Source organism: Hylobates moloch, unplaced genomic scaffold (genome assembly GCF_009828535.3).
Source record: "Hylobates moloch isolate HMO894 unplaced genomic scaffold, HMol_V3 SCAFFOLD_15, whole genome shotgun sequence".
Classification (NCBI taxonomy): Eukaryota; Metazoa; Chordata; class Mammalia; order Primates; family Hylobatidae; genus Hylobates; species Hylobates moloch.
The window spans coordinates 55,837,753-55,856,884 of record NW_026652290.1 but is presented as its reverse complement, the minus strand read 5'-3'; positions in this window follow the sequence as shown (position 1 = coordinate 55,856,884).

Sequence of the window (19,132 nt, the reverse complement as noted above, 5' to 3'; positions counted from 1 at the left end):
TCACTTCCCTTCCTCTCCTTCTTCTCTCCCAGCACTCCCCTGAGGTTGCCACTTTTGGACATTTCTGCTTTTAGCTTTTCTGGTGGTTAGAATCATGACTTCCCTGACTGAGAGGCATGACTAGCCCTGAGCATGAGGGTGGGGCTTGTGCGCTGGAAGGCTTAACTTGAACCTTGTGAGCAGGAAGTCAGGCTAGAACCACTCCTAAAGTGCCTGGGGAGGATGGGACTTTTCACTGTTGGTTGCTTCCTCAAATCCAGTGGTTCTCGAACTGGAACCCTCAGCACTGCCTGAAAAGTTGGTAGAAATGCAAATTCTTGGGCCCTACCCCAGACTTATGGAATCAGAACCTTTGGAGGTGGCGCCCAGCAACCCATGTGCTATTTTAACAAATTCTCCAGGCCATTCTGATGCCTGCTCAAGTTTGAGAAGCTCCGTTCTAAGACAGCCAATCAAATAACCAAACACCACCACCACCAACAACAAAGAGACAAAACTCATTTCTTCTTCCAGTGATTGGTTTGGAGTGGTCACATGACCCTGCTCTGGCTAATGCAGTGTAATGGGAGGCTTGTTTAGGGCCTTCCAGGAGGAGGTCGTGCTCTTGAAAAAGGTGCTTGGGAAGAATAAGAAGCATTGCACCGGGTGCTTTCCCGTGTAGGTGAGAGGCATGGGGCTGCTACTGCTATGTTGTGGACACACTGAGTGGAGGAGGTGAACCGAGGGAAGAACCTGGATGCCTGATGAATGAATGCCAGAGCCCCAAGGGTAACCATCTGGGAACCATCCTACTGTGGACTTCTTGTATGATATGTATTATTTTTTAAAGTTAAGAACATGTTGAGTTTGGTTTAGCAGTGAGGCACCCGGACACAGTTCCATTCTGGAACTGTATCTCCTCCCAGACATATAGATAAGCGGCTGCCAAGAACAGCTCTCTGGGTAGGCTGGGCCATAAAAGCCACTATTACATGAACAGGTGAGGGGGGATGGGAGGAGAAATGAACCTACTTCACTCTTTATTCCATAGGTATTTTCAGTCGTTTTCACACCTCCCATTTCTGAGTCCGGGGCCCTTCTGGCGCCCTGCCCTCTTTCATCCTTCTCTGGGCCACGTTCTGAGCTGTTGTTCCTTCTGCTAATGTTACTTCTTGAGTGTAATTCCATCCACTGACAGGCTTCCAGAAGTTAATGAAAATCCTTGGCCTGCCCATCCTTTCCTGTGCCTGCCATTCTTCCTATCTTCCTTACTGCCATCTAGGTGGGATTTGGGGAGAACAGAGAGATAAAGGAGTGTTTGGCTTGCCAACTTGAATGGGAAGGCCCAGATTGTTTCATTGTTTGCTTCTACTGAGACTTGGTTATCATTGTCCCTTTTCAAAAGAAGAAAGAAAGATGAAATAGTGGAGGAGGAGAGCTGCCCAGCAAGGTTCCCTCTGGGATATCCATGTAACCCTCTTGGAACATACGCTAATGCTATGGAAATGATTCTTAACTCTTCATTTTGTGGCTCCTTCCAAAATGCAGACCATTCAAGGTAGATGGGGACACTGCAGTGAGTCAACTTGATGGCGAGGGGCTCTCAGAGCTCCTGAGTTTGCCCTAGATTACGTCTATCCTTCCCCGGAGCTTGAGTGGACATCTTTCTCTCTTAAGAAGCTGAAGAATATGGGTCCCTTTGCCTTCATAAGTTTGTGAAACTGAAATTTCAGTTGTCCAGCACAAGCAGATTGAGAATGTATATACATAGTTTTATTCAAACCTTCAACCACATGATGTTATCTTGAGGTAACACTTACACTGGTGAGAAACCACCGTGGGATCTTAGGGTCATCTCAGATAGGCGTCCTTATTCTACCGTATAAGTTTTCTGAACCAAACTTCCTTCATTGTGACATGGTTTTGCCACAGCTGGTCTTTCTCTTTACTCTTTGATCCTGGTTGAACGATTCATGTAGATTCTATCTCTCTTTAAATGTTAGAATGTGACATTCACTATTTTTGGCAGTATTTGTTTTATGCGTATTCCTTAATGTTTCAGTTTTAGTTAAATACAGTCACACATCATGTAACAATGGAGATATGTTCTGAGAAATAGGTTGTTAGGTGATTTCAGGTGATTTCATCGTTGTGCAAATGTCATAGAATATACTTACACAAAACTAGGTGGTACACACCTAGGCCATATGGTACAGGCTATTGCTCCTAGACTACAAATCTGTATAGCGTGTTACTGTACTGTAGGCAATTGTAACACAATGGTAAGTATTTGTGCATCTAAACATAGAAAAGGTACAGTAAAATACAATATTATTATCTTATGAAACCACTATTGTATATGGGATCTGTCATCAACAGAAATGTCATTATGTGGCACATGACTGAATACATCAAACCTTAGGTTCATTGCTGTGTGAACCTCTATATTAAAAGGCACAGTATGGCAGAAGCATTGTGATCTGGCCCAGGATCAGGATGTTGAGGCTTTTACTGACTCTAGAACTGAGTCAATTCAATCTTTTCTTTTTAAGCTTTAGACACTTCCTCTGCAAAAGACGATAACTTAATCACAGCCTCTGACAGATTTGTGGAGTTGAGGCTTGACAAGGGTGTTAGGTAAAAACTGCAGTCTTGCATATGTGAAGCCAAAGGTCTGAGCTGTGAGCAAACCTATCATCACCGCTATTGAGTGACAGCAGTCACTCGGCCTTTCACATTCCAACTTAAAAAGCAGATGCATATTCCTATGGCTTTTCTTTGTATAAACACTATCCATAAAGCAGTGGCAGAAGAGTTCTGGTTTCTTTAAAGTGGGAGTGAAAACTAAGACATATTTTAAGGTGTTCCAAGTGTAGAGGTTTTTATGAGTCCCCCTTCCACTTACCACATGTGAATTGACATATTTTTGCCAATATAAATTTATTCTTCCTTTCCAAAGCCATTAACTTAATATTCATAAAAAGAGCTCTGTTTTTTCTTTTGCACTCATATTTCATTGGTTTAAGTAACCCACTTTATAATATAATTAGAATAGTAAGTACAGTTTATATCATCTTGGAATGCATTAGCTGGGCAACAGATAATTCACTTGGTGGGAGTAGAAGTAAATGGTGTACTACCAGCTGTGAATACTCAGCAGCTAATATGCACTCATCAAAGAGTGTTATGAAGGGTTACAGAGAATTGAGAACTTAGTTAAGGGCAGATTTGTTAAAAAAAAAATAAAAGTATCTTCTTTGCCAATCAAATGTGTCCCCTTAAAGTGGACCTCTAGAGCCTGGCTACTCAAAGTCTGATCCAGAGACCAGCAGCATCACAACACATTTCCTTTTTCTGGAGGATCTAAGGGGCGAATCATTTTCTCACCTTTCCCAGCTTCTAGAGGCTTCCAGCATTGCCTGATGGCCCCTTTCTTCCGTCTTTCTGACCCTTGTTTTGTACTCACATTTTCTACTTCTACAGTCAAATCTCTTCTTACCTCCTTCTTAAAAGGGCACACTTGGATAATCCAGCATGGCATCCCCATCTCAATATCCTTGACTTAATCGCATCTGCAAAGTACTTTTACCATGTTGTGAAATAATAATATATAAGTGTGTGTGTGTGTGTGTATGTATCGATAGATAGATAAGCAGATAGATACCTAGACAGATAGATAGGTACATAGATACATAGATAGAGATATTTGTCTCTGACCCTGGTTCCTGACATAGAGCTCCTAAACTTTTCCAGTTCCCTAAGTGGTACGGGTACTAGCAGCATCATTTGTTCTAACATTTGGTCTTTGAGTCCAGTTCCTGACACAGAGCTCCTAAATTTCTTGGTATTTTCTGGGTGAAAGAGTGTCTTTTATTCAAATGAAACAACTCTTGATGAGGCCTTGGATAGCTTTAGGAGAGGGCCTTGTCATCAGAAAGACAAAGCCATGATTAGAAGCTTAGCACTTTTAATTCCCAATCTTCATTCTCTGGGGAGGGCAGAGGAGCTAGAGATTGAGTTAGTAATAGATCAAGCCTACATCATGAAGCCTCCAAGAAAAAAAATTCCCTGAAGTGTGGGATTTGGAGAGCTCTGGGGTTGGTAAACACATCCATGTACCAGAAGTGTGGTGCACCCCAGCTCCACAGGGATAGAAGCTCCTGCACTCAGAGCCCTTCCAGACCTCATCCTATATACCTCTTTATGTCCTTTATTATAAAAGAAAATGGCAAACACAATAAGTGTCTCCCTGAGTTTTTTAAACTATTCTAGCAAATTATCAACCCCAAGGAGAGGGTCATGGGAGTCCCAGTTTATGGCCAGTCTGTTAGAAGCACAAGTGACAACCCTGGACTTTTGACTGGTGTCTGAAGTGGGGGCAGTTTTGAAAGACTGAGCCCTTCGCCTGTGGGACCGGATGCTAACTCCAGGTAGATAGTGTCAGAACCGAATTGAATTGTAGGACACCCAGCTGGTATCAGGGAACTAGTCGATATGGCAAAAAAAAAAAACCCACAAAACAAACAAACAAATAAGAACAACGCCCACATTTTGGTGACCAGATGCGAAGTGTTGAAAATGTAGAGGAAAAAAATAGCTTTTTTTTTTTTTCTATATACATGTAAAGGAACACATTCTTATGTTCTAGGGATTAGGATGTGGATATCCTCGGGGGCCGTTATTCAGCCTACCACAACTTTGCCGCCAGATACCGTTTTAAGGTAACCTAATGATTATTAACACTACTGTTTAACAAGTGCCTGCTATGACCCAGGCACTTTACGTATACATGAAACCTACTTCTTATAAGAATACCCCACAGTAGATATTATCACCCTATCCATGTAGATGAGAAGTCTGGGGTTCAGAAATCCCAGTGAGTAATGATAGAGCAGGGGTTGGCACCCAGACCCCCATGGGTCCCAGCCTCTGACCTTCTCTTGGTACCTGGCTCATGCCACCATCAAAATCACCTGCTTTATTCCCAAACTCAGAATAAGGTAGGCCTATGTCCAGGTTTGTCCAGTGACCTGTCGTGTCCACTGATCTAACGTCCATGCTTAAAGATTTCCTTTTGAAAAGGAATCTTTAATGTTACATAAAGACCAAATTGATAGTTTCGGTAAAAAGCCAGAGCAACTTCCTGTGCACTATCAGCTGACTGATCAGGGTTCTTTTCTAGAAATCACACACCCAGTCAGGGAAGGTCTCCATCTTTAAAATTACAGGAGTTAGACAGAAATGCTGTCCCTTGGCAGGAAGTGGCTTCAGAGATGCCACTCTAATGGGCTTCCATGATAAACTGTGCCTTAAGGGTTTAGTGGAGCCAAGGGATGAAACTGGGAAAAAGCAGGAATCGCAGACATAGAAACATTTCAGTCAAAAAAAAGAAAAAGAAAAAAAGCTCCTATACTTGCTCTGGAAACTTTACTCTGTACAAAGATTAACTTCCTCTTAATTATGTAGCCATTATGTAGCCATAATCACTTTGTTGTTGGTATCATCCAAAAGGACAAGTTCTGGATGCATAATGGCCACAGTCTGTTTTTTTGCCTTGTCTTCACCTTCCTGATTCCCAAAGTCCTACAGCAAGGTGGGCAAAAATCTATGTAGTTTTAAAATTTGTAGGCTATTTTCTAATAGACTTTCTCTACCCTAGATGTTTTGGGGCATTTGAAGGTGATCCCAGTAGATTCCTCTGCTTGACCAAAATTATCTTTCAAAACTGAAATAGATATTTATCTGGATGTCAGGATTATAACTCTCCCCTTTCCTACCTACCCCTTCCCACGACACAACTTCCTTTCACCTGGTGTGTCTAAGCTGATCAAACTGGGTGTGCCATTGTTTGCACACGTACTGGGCCACTGACTGGGCAGGCAAGGAGGGGCTCCTTAAACCACATCAGAGGTTTTTGGTCCGGAACTGGTCACCACCCTCAGCATGTCACCATGCAGTGCTTTGTGGACTGAAATCCATCTGTACTCACAGATGTGGCCGAACGCAGAAACACTCAAGGCACCCCCAGACTCCAAAGCCTTACTGTGGCATGATATCCTCATTGCTTTTTCCCTCCTTATGTCCCTGGAGCTACACATGAAACTTCTTGGGGGCAACTTCAACTAATGCCAACTTGATTAACATTGGAAATAGTTACGTTTCAAATAAAAATGTACACAAGTTTTCATTGCACAGGCTACTTCAAATTTTCTAAACAAAGCTTTTTTGCCTAAGAGATAAAGGTTGGTGATGCCTTTTATGAAATTGGTCCAAACTCATCAGAACTAGCAATCAAAAATTAATTCCTTGTTTTATTTTTAATTTTATACTTTATTGTGATGATCGTATTGTATATTTCTGAGCATTAAGGTTTGCAACAACTCATGGATAAAGTATGGATTTCTGACCTGACCTCTAAGCAAATTACTCCTCCATTCCACACCTCTTTTCTGTAAAACGAGGTGACTTAATCTCTGCCCTATTTACATACAAAGTCATGATGACAGTCATGAGAAGGAAGTGGATTTGAAATGGCAATGAAAGTCAAAATGTTATCTTTGCCAGTGTGTGGACTCAGTTTACATTAAAGTTACAGATTCCCACCAGCTCCTCCTCTCCCCAGAAGGTCTGGGTGTTCTATGTGTAATCACTCAAGGTGAACCATGACTTTCATATCAGCAGTGAAATCAGCTGCTTTAGTCATTTCCTGTTCTGGCAGCACCCTGCTGAGCATCTCGTGATTTCAGGAGAGTAGAAGCTGGGTGGTGGAGCAGTCCAGGTTTGGCTTAAAAATACAGTTCTCCAGCTGTCGTATTGGATTTCCTCTCATTGAAACCTAAGGTCGATAGAGGATTACAAATTTGCCTTTCCATAACTTGGATCCCCTGCTCTTCTCCAGGTGTAGGGATTATAACTCTCTCCTTTCCTACCTACCCCTTCCCACGACACCACTTCCTCTCACCCAGTGTGTCCAAGCTGATCAAACTGGGTGTGTCATTGTTCACACACTTGCTGGGCCATGGCGCAGGCAAGGAGAGGCTCCTTAAACCACACCAAAGGTTTGTGGTCCAGAATTGGTCACCACCCTCAGCATCTCAGCATGCAGTGCTTTGTGGACAGACAGTGTCCTTTCTCACTCCTTTGAGTGACCCTCCCCAGCTGGCTCAAGTTGGCCTTGCAGCCTGACAGGCCTTTTAAACAAGGAAGGGAAGGTCTCTCAGCACACTTTAACTTATTAGTTATTCAGCTTATTTTCTTAATAAGTCACATGGAATCAAGTGCTAAGGGCTCTTCAGAACTCCTAATTTCAAAAATGGAAATTATTTTCTTCTCTTTGTTAAGAATTTGCAGCCAGGCGCGGTGGCTCACGACTGTAATCCCAGCACTTTGGGAGGCCAAGGCGGGTGGATCACTTGACGTCAGGGGCTCAAGACCAGCCTGGCCAACATGTTAAAACCCTGACTCTACTAAAAATGCAAAAATTAGCCAGGCGTAGTGGCACATACCTGTAATCCCAGCTATTCAGGAGGCTGAGGCAGGAGAATCGCTTGAACCAGGGAGGTGGAGGCTGCAGTGAGCAGAGATTGCACCACTGCACTCCAGCTTGGATGACAGAGACCCTGTCTGAAAAAAAAAAAAAAAAAAGAATTTGCTACATGCCAGGCACTATATTGAGTACTTTTTATATACAAGAAGTAAAGCTTAAAGAAGTTAAGCAACATGCCCAGGGTCACCAAGGCAGTGAGCTGAGGAGGTAGGATTTGAACCCAGTCTGGCTCTAGGGCGCATGTCTCACCCTAGCTCAGGCTCCTGAACCTCCCAATCTTTCCCCATCAAGCATGGGCACGTGAGCCCTCAAGGACAGCTTTGCAAAGCACCATGCAAAGTGCTTGAGGCAAATACGAGTGTCACTTGGTGCAGACAGCCTCAGGCCAAGGTCAACAGCCACATAGGCTCCCCACTCTCCAAACAGGGGAGAGGCGCGCTAGGTCTGGAGTTCAGCTGGAAACACATGGGCCTGTGCTCCAGCAGAGGGCTCCCACCACCTCTCCGCTCTCTTTTTTTACGAGGCAAGGGTGACTGCGCCTCTGTTTTACTTCTTGAACCGGCCATTCCAGTGCTCATTTAGATGCACCGGTGATGGTTCATAGGAGTGTGGAATATCCAGCAAATTCCATGATGCCAGGTGTGGTCATGGGAGGTAGTGGTCATAAATGAAGTTCTTGCTGTTGGATTTTCAGGGAATCCAGCATGACAAATGGAGTCATCCATGATCATAGTAGTCTGTGATCATTCCCTTGGAAGAGACAGACAACTTCATGCCCTGAGAACGTGTTCAAGAAAGTGAAGTCCCCTAATCGGGGGCAGGGAGCCTATAAAGTTAGCCTTCTAGTTGTGGGCCATGCTACATCCTGGTGGGATGGAGCCCAGCTCATTCAAACCACACGCTGCTTAGCTGGTAAGCAGTCCATCTCTGTGTCACATAGATTCCCTGTTGGGCTTCCCAGTCCTTGGTGGCTGTTTCATGACTGTGCTGAGTCCTGCAGGCCTCTGTGGTCTGTTGTAGGTATAATATTATGGCTCCTGCATCCAGAGGCTTCTTGGGCTTCTTCATTCCAAATGCTTTTCTCAGAAGCGGTCTTTTCTGTGCAGCACAGTCCCACGCTGCTAGCTGAGAGGATGGGGACTGCGGGCACCTGCTAACTCTTCTATCCCTGGTCCCAGCCTGTGGAAGTGATGGCCCTGGTGCTTTCCGTGGCAGAGTATACCAACGTGGAATGAATGATGCCTGACTAGGCCTGCAGAAGGGCTCAACCAGGCCCTTCAGGATGGTTTATTTCATTTTGGAATGAGGAGGAGAGACCTTAATTGTTCAGGTGTAGACACATCTGATACTGGGAAATGAGTAGTGTGGGAGTAAATCTCTCTCTTTCTCTCTCGGTGGGGCAGGCTCTCACTCGGTTGCCTTGCTGGGGTGCAGTGGCACCATCTCAGCTCACTGCAGCCTGGACCTTCAGGCTTAAGTGATTCTCCCACCTCAGCTACCTGAGTAGCTGGGACTACAGGTGTGCCACGACGCCCAGCTAATTTTTGTCGAATCGCTCTCTTCTTTGAGGTCTGAGTATGACAGGGCAATGGCCTCCATTGATGAGCCACTGGGGCCAGAGAGCAGAACCATGCAGCTGAGAAGGACCGTCAGATGAATGACCTCTGGAGCTCTCTGGACAGCCTGGAAGGGTGGCTTCTTTCTTCCAGAGAGAAAGCCTCAGTCTCTCCTGGACTGGGCCCCAAACTCTCCGCACTTCACACTGGACTGGGCCCGAACTCTCCAGGTGTTAGGGAGCTGACATTTTCCCCCAACTCTCTAAACATCTGGTCTCTAAGCTTAGACTACCTGACACCTAAATCTATAATGTGTATTTCTCCTGAGCAAAACCTCTGTCCTACTAGCCCCTCCACAACAGCAGGCAGCTGCCTCACTGGGGAAGCTCCACAGTGCATGACTTCCGTGGGATGCTAAGAGGATGGAACTACAGCCACCTGCTGACCCTCAGGCCATTACCAATTGCATTTGCTGATGTTCTTCCTGAGCCACTCTGAGTGACAAAAAATATTTAAGGTCGAGGAAAGAAGCCTTTGACATTATTTAACTATGCTCCAATGGACCTCTGCCCTAAACACCAGACTCAGACCCAGCTGCCTACTGGGTGGCAGTAGGATCTCCATTTGGAGATGTTTACTGGGCATCTTTGGCCTAATGTGGGCCTATCTCCAGCCTCTGTCCAGCCTGCTCCTTCCCTGTCTTTCCCATCTCAGCAAACGGGACCTTCTCCCTTCCATTTTCTCAGGCCATGCTCCACCTTGTCGTTTCCCTTGACTTCTCTCATTCTGTCACGCCTGTCATCCAACCCTTTGGGAGAGCAGATAAGGTCGATCCAGGATATATATGAAGTATTGGCCACTTCTCACCACCTCCCTGGCTACCAGCAGAGCCTTTGCTGGTCTATATTGTGTTGCTTTTGTACAATTTAGAAAAACATCACCCTCATGACTGAATGGGTGGCAGAGCCTTTGAGTAGAGAACGATACTCCTTCCTTGGATGGCTGAAGCTCCACAGTTAGACTCTGGGCTGATGCTCAATGCCCTGACTAGACTCCAGCCCCACCTACCCACGAGGCTGGTGCCTTGCTCCCTGCATCACCTGCACAACCACTTGCAGTGAGCTGAGCAGGCCACGCTGGTGCAGACCTGCTGTCTCACTCACCTAGACCATTGCAGTCAGCTCTAAGGTCTCTGCTTTTACCCTTGCCCTACCACCTTTCAGTCTATTCTCAATGCAGAGGCCACAGTGATCTTTTATTATTTTATAATAATAATAATTATTATTATTATTATTGAAACAGAGTCTCTCTCTGACACCCAGGCGGGAGTGCAGTGGTGTGATTGTGGCTCACTGTAGCCTCAAACTCTTGGGCTCACACATTCCTCCCATCTCAGCCTCCTGAGTAGCTGCAATTACAGGTGTGTGCCATCCTATCTGGCCATTTTTTTTCTTTTCTTTTCTTTCAGAGATGGGGCCTCAACTGTGTTGACCAAGCTGTTTAGAATTCCTGGGCTCAAGTCATCCTCCTGCCTCAGCCTCCCGAAGTGCTGGGATTACAGGCATGAGCCACCATGCCCAGCCTGATTATTTAAAAGTATACATCAAATTAAGGCACTCCTCTGCTATAAACCTCATGCTAAGCAAAAGCCAAAGTCCCAGCAAAGTCCTATGAAGCCCCATACAATTCATCCCCTATTACCTTGTTGACCTGTCTCTTGTTATCTTCCCCTTCCTCCCTTTGCTATGAACACAAGACCTCCCTGGGATCTCTTGAAGTCCTAGGTTTGCTCTCACCTCTGGCAGAGCTCTTGCACTCACACCTCCCTCCCCTGGAAGGTTCTCTCACATAGGTTTACCTGGCTCATTCTCAACCTGGCTCAGGTCTTTACTCAAATGTCACCTATTCTGTGAAATGTCACCTTCGCTGTCCAACTATTTAAAAATGCAATCTCCCTCCCCTCTCCCCTCAATCTGACATTTCTTTCACCCTTTCCCATAGCACTTTTTCTTTTCCTCCACAGGACTTACCACCATCTAACACATTACATTTATTTCACTTATTTATTTTCTTGTCTCTTTCCTCATTAGAACAAGCTCCACAAAGGCAGGCATTTTCATCTGTCTTGTTGTTGGCTGTGTTCTCAGCACCTAGAACACTGCCTGATCCCTACTAGGTGAACGGTTCCTTTTATATTTGTTGAATGAATGAGTGGCAGGAGGCAGAGTGGGCCTATTATGTGGAAATATATGAAATTGTTCTTGCCAGTCAAAAGCTGTCAAATATTGGCAGCTTCACGTGGTTCAAACTAATGTAACGTAATACAGAACAATGGCCAAAAGGAGGTGTTACGTGAGGGATATTTGCTTCTGATTTGCTCAGTGTGCTCCTTTCTATTGGAAAACATGAGGTTCTTTTATAATCCCTTGGGAACGAATTTCCCATATAAATAGACATTTCCCTTCCTGACACCATCATTCACAGAGCAGCCTTCTTTCAGGTAGAGCCCCAGCAGTAATAATGCCAATCTTGGCCTTCAGGCCTCCAGATATAAATTTTTTGGCTATGAGACAATTTTTTTTGGCTATGGGACACTTAGAACAAATAAAGATCAATAGACTATCAAACTGTGGCCAGACATCAGATCCAATGCCAGGGGCCTTGGCAAAGGTGACATCAGTAACGAGAGGAGGTGCCTCCAACTCACTGCTCAGGGCTGGGGGGAACAAGACTCTGTGGTCTGAGCCCAGGAGCCTGCACCCCATCCACTGGGCTCACACAGAGTGTTCAGAGCACAGGAATCTCTTCCTCTGCCGGGTCTGCCTCTGCTGAGCTTGCGACAAGGCATACTCCTATTGCACAAATCTTTTTTTTTCTTTTTCTTTCTGTTTTTTTCCATATGCCCAAGGGAATAGGAATAAAACCTTGATTTTGTGCCTTGTAAATTCAGCTTTTAAAAAGATATAGACTATTAAAATCCAAATGAAAAAGATCTTTACATTTGATGTCTCCAAATGCTACATTCCAGGACATACATGCTAAGGCATCTGTCAGTCAAGACCACAAGATGCAGCCATCCGGCCTATGCACTTAGTATTTGCTAAAAGCGTGGTTACTGGTTGAGCACGTCTGCAACACGGGGGCCCACATTCAAATGCCTGCACGAGCCAGGTGGGAAATACAAGCGAGTGAAACTGGCTGACTCACGGCCACAAAGAAATGTGTTTCCTCCCAATCTGCTTGACCTCAGGCCATCTTTTTTTCCCCTGACTTTTGGATAAGATGTGGGTACAAAAAGTGTTATGCTTTTCTTCTTAAATCTGTTAGAAGGAAAATATCAATACAAGTGTGACTACAATAGCACCTGGCACAGTCTCCCAGGAATGTAAAAGTTTGTGCCAATTTCGGGCACTTGATCTGCCTCAGAGGGTCTGCCTCTGCGGAGCTTCCATTTGCTGATTAACAGCGCATCGCCCTACTTCACAAAGGCCTGTGTTCAGAAAAACCTCCCCCGGCTTTGTGCCATGGCCAGGGACCTCCTGACAAAGGTGGACCCTCACATTCTGACTCTCCTGGAGTCTGTTCTTCACTCTGACCCAAACTGTGTCAAGTTCAGAAAACTGATCTCTGCTTCTCCCTCCATCCATTTCTCTGATGCTCATCTGTAAGGCAGCTGGAATAGGATTGCTCTATCGCCTGCCCAGGCATCGTTTTAAACCCCTGCAGAAAACAACAGCTACAACCATCATGGTGATGAGGGATGATGGTGACAACCACAGCCTGGAGAGCTCGCTGGAGAAGGAGATGGAGAGATCTGGTGACAAGTGACTCTCTTCAGCAGATCTAATCACTCCCAGAAAGATGTGACTGCCTCTTCCTGCACAGCATCACTTAAAAGTTCTAGAGAACTGGGCAAGGGGTAGGGGAAATGCAGCTGAAGTACATAGAAAAAAGTCTGCTGGAAATTTGAAATGATACTGAGTACAGTGTACATCAGAAGGATTAGATGGAAATAAGGCAAAAGTAGGAAAGTTTCAGTCGAAGTTGCAGGCTTGAGTTTTAGGTGGATGTGGCCTTGAGGAAATGCAGGTTCAGTGGGACTACATCATCGGATGTTTCACGAAGCAGGAATTCTGCTTTGGAAAACCAAACCGGCCAATAAGCAAATGAAAAGATGCTTAACATCATTAGTCATCAGGGAAATGCAAATCAAAACCCCAATGAGATAATAACATTTCATCCTAACCATCCACTAGAATGGCTAAAATAAAAAAAGACTGATGATAACAAGTGTTGGGGAATACGTGGAAAAAAATGAAACCCTCATACATTTCTGGTGGAAATGTAAACTGGTGCAGCCACTTTGTAAAACATTTTGGCAGTTCCTCAAAAGTTTAAACATAGAGTCACCATATAACCCAGAAATTCCACTGCTATGTCCATACCCAAGAGAGATGATGTTTTAATTAAAAAAAATTTGCTTATTCAATTGAAAATAATTTTTAATAAAAGCCATGATAATGCCATTTTGTCAGGGGAAGATAATAGTTTATAAAACTTGTGCACAAGGCCAGGCATGGTGGCTCACACCTGTAATTCCAGCACTTTGAGAGGCTGAGGCAGGAGAATCACTTGAGCCCAGAAGTTTGAGATCAGCCTGGGCAACATAGTGAGACTCCAATCTTTATAAACATGTAAATAAATAAATAAATAAAATTTAAAAAAACGTGTGCACAAATGTTCATAGCATCATTTTTCATAATAGCCAAACGGTGGAAACAATCCAAATGTCCATCAACTAAATGAACAGATAAACAAAATTTGATCTATCCACACAATGGAATATTATTTGGCCATGAAAAGAAACAAAGTTCTGATACATGCTGCAATATGAATGAAACTTCAAAACATGCAACGGGAAAGAAGCCCGTCACAAAAGACCACATATTACAGTATATGACTTCATTATGTGAAATGTCCAGAACAGACACCTTTGTCTATACACAAATCTATAAAGACATAAAGTGGTTGCCTAGCGCTGGGGAAAATCAGGAGGGTCTGCTAATGGGTATGGAGTTTCTTTTGTGGAAGATGAAAGTGTTCTACAGTTGATTGTGGCAATGGTTGCACAACTCTGAATATACTAAATCACTGAATTGTACACTTCGATGGGTGAATTGCATGATATGTGAATTATGTATCAATACAGCTCATAAAAAACAAGCAGTCAGGTGAAGAACAAACATGAGAAACTATCTTCAAATGCAGATAACAGTAACAGAGATGACAAAATGAAAGACAAGGAATTGACAGAGTGGAGAGCTAACATGCAGATAACTGACACTCCTGAAGGAGATCCTAGAGCCAGTGGGCTGAAAATCAGAAAAAAAGATATAAGAAACTGCCCCTGCACTGATTCCTTGCAAAATCACTCAGACACATCGACACCTAGACACATCCAACCCTTACAAATGCCCAATAAGCACATTAAAAAATAACTTTAGTTTCACTATTTAATAAAAAAAGTATTTGCTTATTCAACTGAAAATGATTTATAATAAAAGCAATGATAATGCCAACTGTTAGTGAGGCTCTGAGGGAACTGGGCTCTACATATACTGTTAATGGAAACATAAATCGTAGAACTTTCTCATGTTTGTTCTTCACCTGACTGTTTTTTTACGAGCTTTATTGATACATAATTCACATACCATGCAATTCACCCATGGAAGTGTACAATTCAGTGATTTAGCAATTTGAGAGCACATAGCAAACCTTAGTATATTCTTATTCCCAGCATTTGTATCTCTAAGAATTCCCCCTGAGGGGGGAAAAGGACTAGATTTATTCAGATATTTAGATATAAGAATATTATGAAAATTTATACATATCTCCAATGCTGAATGACACAGGGATTTGTTAAATGAATTTTGCTCTCATCATGTAAGTAAAAATCATGAGGCCACTGATGATGTTTTGGAAAAATGCTTAATGACAGATACTTTTTCATGATTTTTTTTTGTCAAAGGAAGATAACAGTTTATAAGACAGCATATGCACCATTTAAAAGATTTACAATACACGCATACATACATTACACATACACATGAGTAGAAAGTGAGGGAGAAGTCGGAAACCAAGAATGGGAGAAGTTCTTATTACACATTAAGTGGTAACAATGATTTTTATTTTCTTTTTGCTTTTAAAACACTTGTATGGTGATTATGCATGGACTTCTGTAATGGTAAAAATAATAATGAAAGATGTTTTAAGAGTTCTCCAGGCTGGACACAGTGGCTCATGTCTGTAGTCTCAGCACTTTGGAGGCCAAGGCAGAAGGATCACTTGAACCCAGGAGCTTGAGACCAGCCTGGGCAACATAGTGAGAGCCCCATCTCTACAAAACGAGTTTTTAAAAAATTAGCCAGGCATGGTAGTGAGCGCTTGCAGTCCCACCTGCTCCATAGGCCAAGGCGGGAGGATTGCTTAAGCCCAGGAGATTGAGGCTGCAGTGAGCCATGATTGTGTCACTGCACTCCAGCCTGGTTGACAGAGTGAGACCCTGTCTCAGAAAAAATAAAAATAAAAAAAAAGAGTCCTCCTCAGGCTAGAGTCCAACCCTTCAGCAAGTGCATCAGACCCTGGCCCCAGCAGCCCCTGCAACTTCTACTAGTGGGTATGGGGCATCTTTGGGGTCCATACATCATTTCTGATACTTCCCTAACTGGGGGCCGTATTTGTGTTTTCACAGCGATCTGCCGTTTCATTTGCCTGGAGCGTTCTCCTCTCACTCCTCGACCTGGCTTCCTGACTATTCTGTCATGGGTCCCCTTTCCTGGGATGCCGCCCGAGCAGAGGGAACCATTTCCTGCTCCCACTTTACCCTGTGCATGCACTATTTTTGTATCTTGCACGGCATTGCTATTATGTTTACACTTCTCTCTTATGACTCATTTGAGGATTAGGCCGAGTTCTTAATCATCCTTCTTGTTTAATCAGCATCCAACGCAGGCCTGTACAAATGTTTATGGAGTAAACGAGTGAATGAATGAATGAGTCTGTTTGAGCTCTAGGCTCACATGAGCCTTGAGTGCAGAAGATCTGCACTCAAGTGCCCCTTGGGTCCCTAAATCAACATGCCCCAAACTAAGCCCACCATTTTCTCCTTGTTCCTCATTACCAATCCTCACTGTTTTTGTGCGTGCCCCTTCTCTGTGATTGGAACTACACCCTTCCAGTGACGAGCCGGGATCTTGGGTGTCTCTTTTTTCTGCTGTAATAATTCTCCTGGGGCTGTCAATTCTGTCACTCACATGACTCCTGTGTTGTTTTCCCTTCTTTCCATGCCCATGCTGCCGATTTCTCTCCCTCACTCTTCCTCTGTCTTAGATATCTGCCACAGCCTCCTCACCCCTATCCTGTTGAAAACTCCCCAGTGACCTCCATTTTCCCCAGGAAAAAGTCAGAACTCTTTGTCAAGGTTTACCTGCCCTGTGTGATCCAGTCCTGCTCAGCCCTGACTATCTCTCCAGCTTCATTTCTCCTCAACCCCACCCCTTTCATCCTTCTTAGGAGCGACCTGAAGAGCGTTCTTCTCTCCGTGCCTCATTCATATTGTCGGTTTTGTCTGGAATCCTTTTTCCAACCCTCTTGCCTCCCTAACTCATTTGTCAAGCCTTACTTTAAAAGACATTTCTCCCAGGAACCCTTCCTTCACTCCCCAAGTCCAGTTAGGCCCCTCGCATATACACCCCCCCAGCTCCCTACACTTTCCCCAACATAGCTCTCTCACACTGTATTTAATTGTTCACTTAATTGTTCTTCTCCCCCAACAGACTGTAAAAGACAACAGCCGGTGTCAGGGCGGTGAGGTGGGGAAGCAGAAACCAGGTCTGCTTGTTCACGAACCTTCCTCCAATGTCCAGCAAAAATTTGGTCCTTAATAAATCCGCTCATCATTCAACAAGCCAATAGATGGAAGAATGTTTGCTTGCGCTACTGCAGATGCTAATTCAAATTTTGGGACCAGGCAAGGCATTTGGCTCTTCATTTTATGGAGATCAGAGAGAGGGAGTGCAGTACCCAGCTGACTGACCGGAGAGAGCTCTGTGATGGGGGAAGGCTGCTGTGTTGGGCCCTTGCGGGGAGTGTGCTTTTCATCTGATTGCCTTTCCGCATATGCACAACTAACTTCCCCCATGGGTCACGAGTTTTTCCAAGACTGACAGGAACCTACCCTGAAAAGTAAAGGAAGTTCCCTGCGTGTTTCTTAATGCCACCTTCAAAATATTTTCAACATTCCTGAGTTTAAAGGTCCCAGGACTGAAATTTTAGATGGTGTCGAATTCCCCCGTGGAGATGCTGCTGGGCCGGGCCAGACAGCTACCCCTCCCACACCCGCTTCATGAAGTCGGGATACGAAAAAGAGCAGTGGTGTTTGGGTCAGGCAGGCAGTAGTGCAATGTCTCCAAGTGGCTGAGGCAAGTTCAGCGGAATCCAGCTCCCTGGGGAGGCTGGAGGGTAGCTGGGTAGACTGGGTGAGTGTGGTGGATTGGAGTCTTGATCAGCAAATGCTCCGGCCCCTCTTCCACCCCTCAGGCCCTTCTCCATCCCCACTGCTGCTGAGGACTGGGTGTACTTCCGGCCTCACTGACTTTGAGCTTGGCCATGTGACCTGTGTTGGCCAATGGAATGCGAGCAGACGGGTGTGTGCAGAGGCGTTAAATGCGCTTGCAAGGTTCTTCTCTCTTATGCGCCTTTCATTCCTGAAGAGAGGAGTATACACCAGGTCACCACTTTTCCTTCAGCCTCGTTCTCTGGATATACAGTTTGGACACATTTAGTTTGAGATGGCTACTATAGATCTAAGCAGAGATCCATGTGATTTGGAGTTCAGGGGGTCTGGGCTGGAAATACACATTGGAATCATCTGCAAATATGTGACATTTAAAGCCTTGAGACAGATGAGCTCACCAAGGTGTGAGTGTGGATGGAAAAGGAGTCCAGTCGAGTCTTTGTTTCCTTCAATATTTAGAGGTCAGAGAGATGAGAACCAATCAGCAGGAAAACAGACACGGAAAAGCCAGACAGACAGGCAGACAGCCAGGCCAACCATAGGCCATGGGAGCCCCATGGAGAGAGGGCTCAGAGTTGGAGAGAGCTATCAAATGTGTCCGACACTGCTGATGGGCCCGTGAGATGAAGATGAAGCAGTGACCTGTGAGTTTAGTGACAGGGAAGTCGTAGGTATCCTTGATGAGAATATATTTTGTGGAGTCATAGGGGCAAAAACATCAACTAAGGGATTCGGGAGAGAATAAGAGGAGAGATATTTGCAAGTTAGACAATTCTTACTAAAGCTTGGTTCAGAAATGAAGGAGAGAAATGGGACTCTAGCCCAAGGGGGTGGTGGCATCCAGAGAGATTTTTTATGGGATAAAAAATAGTAAGTTTGAACGCTGACAGGAAAGATCAAAGAGAAAGAAGAAATTGATGATGCAATAGGGATGGGAGAGTGGTAACAGCCAGTTCACCCATTGTACCAAGAATAAGGTCAGGGGTACAGCTTGCGTGCAGGTAGGTGAGCAGACAGAGTGAGGGAAGCTTGCGGACATTCTCTTGCAGTTACATTGACTTTCTCAATGAAATGGGAACCCAGGTCGTCTGTAAGAGTAAGCAAGTGGCAGGTGAAGAAGAAAGTATGACACAGTCATCTAGGAGAGTTGGAGAATGAATGGAGCAAGGCGTGCAGCTTAGATGCTGGCCAGAAGCGACTGTTCTGAGCACTTTGTACTGGCTTTTCTACTAAAGCCTCACAACAGCCTATGAAGTAAGCCCTATTATTTGCCCCATCTAGGATAAGAATTGAAGCACAAAGTGGTCAAGAAACTTGTCCTCAGTCCCACAGCAAGAAAGCCAGGATTTGACTACCAGTGATCTGTTTCCAGGGCCCAAATGCTTAATCACTAGGTTAGGCTGACCCAGTTAAACATGAAAGATTGTCACGGAACTGAACTAAATAGAATAGAGTAAAGGTTGAATTAATGTTTGT